The sequence below is a fragment of the Triticum dicoccoides genome, chromosome 5B (genome assembly GCF_002162155.2).
Source record: "Triticum dicoccoides isolate Atlit2015 ecotype Zavitan chromosome 5B, WEW_v2.0, whole genome shotgun sequence".
Taxonomy (NCBI): domain Eukaryota; kingdom Viridiplantae; phylum Streptophyta; class Magnoliopsida; order Poales; family Poaceae; genus Triticum; species Triticum dicoccoides.
This window is the reverse complement of record NC_041389.1, coordinates 599487663-599494550: the sequence shown is the minus strand read 5'-3', so window position 1 is coordinate 599494550 and position 6888 is coordinate 599487663.

Sequence of the window (6888 nt, the reverse complement as noted above, 5' to 3'; positions counted from 1 at the left end):
TGATTTCTATCGAATGAAAAATATCCCAGCTAAGCATCTATGTTAATCCCGTAATATGTCACCCGTATGTGTACCATTGCTCAGATCTGGGTGGGTGGCATGCATAGAGTTGTGTCGATGATGTGTTTGATGCAGCGGAGTAGTAATGGGTTATCTGGCCCTCCCCAAGTGGTGCACCAGGATGCGCATGAAAGGTGGTCACTAAGGTAGCCATCGGATTTACTCATGCCCAGCAAGGAGACCTACACACCATTGGTTGTGTGTGCCAACGCCCGGTCACAACTTTCTCCAATGGGCTGCCCTAAATGTGGTTGTTTTTAGTAATTTACTCACAATATCATGCTTCTAATTCTTGGTGTAGCGATGCTCACACTTAACCATATTTGTTAATAAAAGTAATTAAGAGACTTACATTTCGGAACGGGATAGGATTGATTTTTCGCTCGTGGATCGTCCCATGGCAATGCAATAATTGAAGGCACGATTATTTAAGGAAAAGAGAGCGACATTCTATGATGCGTACAAGGAAACTGTCCGAAGTTAGGCCTAAAATATTAATTACACCTTTTTAGTTTGGATACATGAAGATGTTCATTCATTGTTCGAAAATGATGTTTTAAAGTAATAATCACAAAAACACCTCCGTGTAACATCTGTTGACCTATTGCATCTCCGTGTAACATCTGTTGACATGTTGCATGTTTCCAAACGCCGTCAGGTTTCAAGGAGACACACATGAGACATGACATAGTTGTTCCCAGAGTGCTGGCCCAATTTTTTCTACAATTTAAAATTTTGGAATCCTAGTATAGTACTCCCTCCGTCCGGAGATACTTGTCGGAGGAATGGATGTATCTAGATACACCTATTTTTATACATTTCTACGACAAGTATTTTGGGACGGATGGAGTACCGTGTATCATAACGCCAGCACCAGAACATATTTCCACGAGCTAGTCTGTAAACACAATGATAAAAAGTGAGATTTCAGAAACTGGCCAGCACTACTCCTTGTGAGTGAGTGGCCCAATATCGAAACACGGTAGGGACTGACTACGGGTCGTGCTAGCTGCAAAGCTACCTAGCTTTTGATCCACAGGCGAGTCAGCAGGCCTGCCGCGGGCAGGGGCAGGACCAAGGAGCTGTGAGACGGGGCTGACAGTGAACATTTTCAGCAAAGCAGAGGTATAACGCCCCCGGGCGAGGGCGCCCGGGATCTTTCCATATTCATGAAAGTGTGGTGGAGGGGGGTTCGTGCATCGGGCTCGTCTCGTGCAACGGTGGAGGGTGAAGGACGCCGCAGGTCGCCATTGAATGCGGTGGAATGCGACAACACGGCATGGGGCACTCGCTGGTACGAGAGAGAGTGAGAAAGACTGAGGGAGCGAGAGTGACACGATCTGCCAGGAGGCTCAGGACATGGTCGACTGACGAGATGAATCGGCCGGAGCGGCTAGCTAGCTGAGGAGCTGAGCCGTTGATCGTGATTGATTCAGTTGGCTAGGCCGGTAGCTAGCAATTAGCATGCACGATCATCCGTTTATTCCTGTAGCTGAATAATTGATGGCCATTGCAGTGTTGCATCTGGTAGTCCTACTCCTAATCCACATACGAGGCCGATGGAATCAGCACGCACGTGTGGGTGTCACGTGATCCGCGAGGAGAGGCCGGCCGGGCTAGCTAGCTGATCGGGAGGAGAAAATTAGATCTTCATCTCCTGGGAGAGAGTGGTAAAACAAACGAGAGGAGGGGGGCAAAGGTACGAGCCCTACATTCCGATCTCGTCGTCTTGGGGCGACACGATCTCCATAATCTAATCGCCGATCAAGGCCTCGAGAAGCACGGAGCCCTGCCTGCCGTGCGTGCCGCGAGGTGGCAACAAAAACCTCGCGCGCGACGAAGAGGGGCAAAAGGCGTCCGCGGCGCGTACGGCGGCCAATCTCCGACCGGGCTCGATCTGCTTGTAGCTAGCGTGTGCATGCAGCTGGCCGGGGGGATGCGAACAAAGGAGAAGAACTTCTCGAGGCGCTAAACAAGCGATGATTCTACGCTTGCGGACGCGCCCGGTCAGCGCCCAACGCGGCGGGTTATCCTCGCGCGGCGCGCGACGCGCTCTTGCTCCCGATCGCTAGCTCGCGAGTTAATGGCGTTGATGGCAGTGTCTGAGTCTGATCCACGTACACGACACGAGCCTGTGCGTATGTGCGTGCCCTATCGAATGCTTCTACGTTGGTTTTGGTGATCGTTTGGGTCCGGTTTTGCTTTGTTTAGTCGACGTTGTGGGAGTTGGTAGCTGCCCCTGTCTGTCTTGGTTGCTTGCATGCATGCATGCATGCACTGTGTAGTTAGTAGCAGCACTGTCGTCCATGGTTACTGCGCCTGCCATTGTCTATTCATTAATGATTTAATGTGTATATAATCCTTCGTTTGTGGAGATCTCTCTCTCTCTCTCTCTCTCTCTCTCTCTCTCTTTCTCTCTCTCTCTCACACACATTATATATCTGCCTCGCCTGGGACGAGACCTGATATATGATGTGTACGTCCGGTGCAAATGGCATCATTCCCATGTCTTGGCTAGACCAAAAGTCGCCACTGAAAAGCACGGCAGGACTGCGGGGCCAATGGGCCGGCCGGGGCTAGCTGCGCGCCTAACAGCGAAATTAGCTTTTGTCATGAGGACTGTAATAAGTAACAAGGACACGCTACACTAGCAAGCATGTCATCTCACACGCGACCCTGATGGACGTGCTAGCTACAGAAGGTGAGGGACGACCCTGCCACGTCCAATTCGCCAATAGCCCGTGTCGGGCGCACAGTACGTTGGCTGTCCGAAGCCAGGTCATGTCTCTTGTGCCGGATAGGCTGCTACCTATTCCCGTCTTATAATATAAAAGCGTTTTTGACATTATACTCTTCGTCTCATAATAAATACCGTTAGCTCATAATTAGAGGGACGAGAAAAGCAGTTTGTTTGCATGACTAGGTGCCCAATTAATGGTCACTGGTCATTCCTTTGTTGGAGAAAAAAGAATTGGCCCGTCTATGTAGTAGTAGAAATACAAAGCCTGCAACTCTACATTGATACTACTATATGTAACTCATGTTGACCCTCGAACAGTGACATGGGAGATCGAGCTGGGCAGAATGTCTTTGCGTGCAGCCTTGAAATTCCCTGCACGCACGTACGTACGTACGATGTGCCATCTTTGTCCTAGAACATTTTATGCGCGCATTGACGTGGAACAGAACACCAGCTCTATGCGCGCATTGACGCGGAACCACTAGCTCGAATGAACATCGCACAATCAAATTTCCTGTTTGTGATATTCCACGACGTAAGCTCGCCACGCACGGCACGGCGCCGCTGCGCTACGAGTACGTACGTATATGTTCTGCATGCATGCCTACCTTCGTCGATCTCCGCGCCCGTGGTCCGTGCACAGGAGCAGCGCGCTACTCGATACGGTCGACGCATGGATGGATGGATGGCGTGCGTGGACCTCGGAACATTGTGGTGGTCTCTCCGACTGAGTGCCCCCGAACGAACCTGTTCTTTCTTCCTTTCTTCCAAAGGCGTGTGCGTGTCAGTGGTCGGTGCCGGGCAGTGGGCACGCCATCGGCGATTGGGATCCACCGCTAGCCTAAAGCTGCAGCGCGGCCGTGCATGTGCAACACGCAGCGGCATCGGCGAGGTCACCGGCGCGCCATGATTGAGCCAGCCAGCCCCGACCCGGTCTTCCGGCGCGCGGCCTAGGCGGAGGGCACCTAGCCCAGCCAGCTCCCTCCCTCCCTCCCTCCGGCGATGGCCCAACCCGGCTGTCCGTATACCGCGCGGCGGAAGCGTCCAAAGACGACGCGGCCACCTTTCGGGTGGGCGCCGATGCCTTTTCCGCGCGATTATTGCACGGTTTCCCTACCTTTTGCCTCCCGTCCGGCTTGCGGTTGCGGTGGGGCGATCGACCTGACTCCGATTGACGGTGACGGGGGCGGTGCATGCATGGGCGACACGGATATCCAAGGGGATCTCGTCGCTGCCAGCTCCCTTAGCGTCCGACTATCTGTACGTGCCAGCTCGTTGATCAAAATGAAGGCGGAAGTAGCTGGTGTGACGAGGCCACGGAGCCTCGTTGCGTCTTCTTCAGACACGCGGGCTGTAAGATGCGGTGTTTACGCGAGAACGCACTCGCGTCCAAGGATTAGAGCCATGCCAACTGCGTGACAGGAAAACGTTGGCCCCCGCGTCGCTCCCGCAGGGACGACTCGGGCGGCGCTAACCCTAGCCGCCGCCGCCCCCCCCCCCTTCCCCCTTCTCCTCTCCCTCGCCACCATCGGAGGGGGTCGCCGGAAAGCCGCACGCCCGCTGGGGAAGGTGGTGGCGAGGATCCGTCCGCCTGTTTCGCGCAGGGGCTTCGAAGCCGGGGCGGCGGCCTCGGGTGGTGGTGCGTCGCCGTCTTCAGCTGGCGGCCGTCGCTGGTGCTGGCCGTCCCTCTTGGCCACGCGGGTGACAAGGCGGCGGCGGGTGGTGGCTGTGGGGCGCGGTGGCCGCGGGCGGCCACCCCGGATCTGAAGCCTCCGCCCCCAACAATTTTGGCCCTGTCAGATCTGGACTCCGGTTGCCCCTGGTCGCCGGCACCGTGTCTGTGGTTGGGGTGGGGGAGATGTGGGGCCTAGAGAAACCCATGGCTGCCTACGCCGGCCACGACGACGGCAACGCCTGAGGGAGCCGTCTCCTACTTGTAGGCGCCGTCAAGGTGCCCCCTTTCCCCCTTCTGCCTCTCTCCCCTGCTCGTGCACCGGGGTGAAAACCCAAATCCCTGGTTTGGGCGGCAGCGACGCTCGCGGCGTCGTCACCTTCAAGGAGGTGCCGCCTTCGGTGAGCTTGGGGTGGTGGCAGTTCGGTCTGGTTGGTGGGCGTTCGACGGTGACATGGTTGGAGTTGGTGGTGTCTTGAAGGTTCTTCTCCAAGTTCAGTGGCTTGCCACCATTGTTGCTCTGTCATCAGCAGTCCCACCGTGCGTTTTGCTTCTCCTTGCGTGTTGGTTCCCTCCCAGTGCCATGTTTGCCTATGTGGAGCTCGACGACGCGAGTTGATGGTGCCCTGGTCTGGCTTTCCGGGTGGAAATGACGTCGGTTGTACACCTTTGCTCTAGGGAGAGCGTTTGCATCGTCTGATGGATCGGCGCCTCGTGCCAGGCGAGGGGCTAGGGAGCCCCTTCGGAGATGTAGGAGGTTGTAAAAGTTTTGGTTGGTGTCCATGGAGTTGTCAGTGTTACCCTCACATGCTAGTTGGGTCTCCTCAAGGCTTGCTGGTGCCTCGGTGGGGTGGATTGAACTCGGTGGAGGGCTTCTCTGTCTTCAAGTTGGTCTTGTTCTTTAGTTTCTTCATCTTTGCTTGTAGATGGTAGGAAGCCTATTAGCTATTAGCTGTTTGCACAACACTTTGTATCCTTTTAGCTGTTTCTTTGTTTCGTCTTTGTAAGTTGGCGGTTGATGTAATCCTGGCCAGTTGATGGCTTTGTTAATTCAAAGCCAGGCTCATCGTGAGCCTTCGTTCTAAAAAATACTGCGTGACAGGGGCGCGGCTCGCCAGGTGTTCAAAAACGAGTCATCTGGCGGTCCGCGCTTCGGTTGAGTGCATAAGTGCATCCAGGTGTAGGCCACTGGGCACTCACCACGTTGTGCGTCTAAGAGCATCTCTAGCCGCGCCCCCAACACGGCCTCCCCAGGCGATTTTTTTCACGCCGGCGCCAAAAAACGGCCTAGTCGTGCCCCCGGGAGCCCGTTTTTCGCCGGCTTGGGCCGAAATCAGCGCCGGCGGACCTAGGCCGAACCCGGTGCATTGGGGGGTGCCCGGGGGCGCCGGGGCCTGTGTTTTGGCGCGAAATAGCCGCGGGCCCGCCGAGTAAGCGAGACGGCCGCTTCGTCGCCCTCATTGCCTCGGTTCGCGCAGGAATCAATGCCAAGGCTGTCGCGCTGCCGCCGCCGGTCAGCCTTGCCATTGATTCCTCATCACGGGGCGGCGCGGCGACGCCTCTCCTCCCGCCACGCGTACACACGGGCACGGCTATATAAGCCGGTGGCCTTCCTCGCCTCTGGCCATACCAGCCCTAGCCGCCGAGCTCTCCCTCTCCCGTGCACCGCCGCCGCCGCTTCTTCCCTCCCTCTCCCTCACTCCGACACTCGATGGCCGCGCATTTCCCCGGCGACGCGGCGGCGGCCAACGGCTTCGGCCGCCGCTCGCTCCACGAGTGGGAGTCGTGGCTCTTGTTCGAGGCCAACACCCCGGCGCCGCCGGACATGCGCGTCGGGCCGAGTTTGTCGAATTTTAGCCGAGTTTAACTAAACTTTGCCGAATGTTTTTTCTTTCAAAAAAATTAGACGGCGTCTGGGGGCGGCCCTGGGGGCGGCGACTGGGAACCAACTCGCCCCCAAGCCGTGTTTTTTGCGCCGGCTCGCCCCCAGGCGGTGATTTTATGCGCCCCCTAGGGGGCCAATGGCTGGAGATGCTCTAAGCATCGATTGAACTGATGACTGAGCATACACCAACCAGCGTAACTGATCAACTGAGCATCCAAGTGTCTACATTTCCCCAGGAATAGCAGATGCTCTGCTTTTCTCGTTAGAAAAGAAAAGAATTACAGGCCACTCGATCCGTCAGTGCTAGTTAACACTTTAAAATAGGGTCTAGTTTGCATATATTGTATTTATACGTGTATACGTATGTAACCTGATCATCTATATATAGTGAGACGTGAGGTGGATGTTGAAGGAAATATGCCCTAGAGGCAATAATAAAGTTATTATTTATTTCCTCATATCATGATAAATGTTTATTATTCATGCTAGAATTATATTAACCGGAAACATGATACATGTGTGAATACATAG